Source organism: Mastacembelus armatus, chromosome 18, assembly GCF_900324485.2.
Source record: "Mastacembelus armatus chromosome 18, fMasArm1.2, whole genome shotgun sequence".
Taxonomy (NCBI): Eukaryota; Metazoa; Chordata; class Actinopteri; order Synbranchiformes; family Mastacembelidae; genus Mastacembelus; species Mastacembelus armatus.
The window spans coordinates 1,392,696-1,393,873 of NC_046650.1; positions in this window are offsets into that span (position 1 = coordinate 1,392,696).

Here is a 1,178-nt window from a genome sequence, read left to right on the forward strand (position 1 = left end):
CTTGTGGGCCCTGAGCTGTTATCTACTTTGCCTAATGGTCAAGTCCTCATATGCAAAGCTAAGAAGTACATCATAATTTTCTGAACTGACAATTGGAGATTGGACCACCTTATTTTCCTTTAGATTTTCAGTAGAGCAGGAATAAAACAACTTTTTGTCAAAAACTCATACATGGAAATTTATTAATTGTATTGGCAAACTCACAGACTCATCACCAACTCTGTAGTTACACTTCAGCTTTACTAACTTTTTTAGCCTCTTAGCTTCTTTAAGCACATTGTTTTGGTTGAGGCCCACAGGCTTGGATCTCTGACATTACTTTTAACTTTATAATATGCATCACATATTGATAGGAGAAAATATGCAGTGCATGTTTTACAATATTATAAATTAGAGGAGAAACTGTTCATTGTCAAATCAAGAAACAAAATACTGTTAATACAAAAATGTAATTAATGAGGCAGGAACAAAGCCAGACACAGTCATGTATAAAATGATATTTATTTACAAACATATTCTGCGGTGATACAAAGTTTCTGTAAAAGATTGTCATACTAAAACATGTTTCTTCTATAGTCTTTAACTTGAGTTGTACAAGTATGACACAGTGAGCATAAAATACATGCACATATCTGTACACTCTGTTCCTGTCACCAAAATAGATCTAATTACAAAATATAGTGTTCAATATAAAGATCTCCATGAACTCACTTGGCTGACTCAATATTCATGCAGTGGCTTCAGAAAGTATTCTTACCTAACTATATATAGACTTTTTTAATGCATTTGACTGCCCTTGACCTATGTTACCTTCACTTCTTATATGCGTTATAGATTTAATTACAAATGGATAAATCCATTATTTTACATTTTTCAATCTACACTCAATAACCCTAAGATAAAATAAGATTCACTTTATAAATCCCCAAAGAGAAATTCAGATTGATTCATAATGCCAAAACGAAAATGTCTTTTTTTTGTGTGCCAATTTTCTTAAAAATCGAACACTGAAATTTAAACTTATGTAATCAGATCTGTAATTCAGTACTTGCTCCTTTGATGGCAGTTACAGCTTGCAATCTTGGAAAAGTCTACAAGTTTTGCAGACCAGGATTTTTTTGCAATTTTCCCATTCTTCCTGGCAGATCCTCTCAAGCTACATCAGATCGGATGGGAAG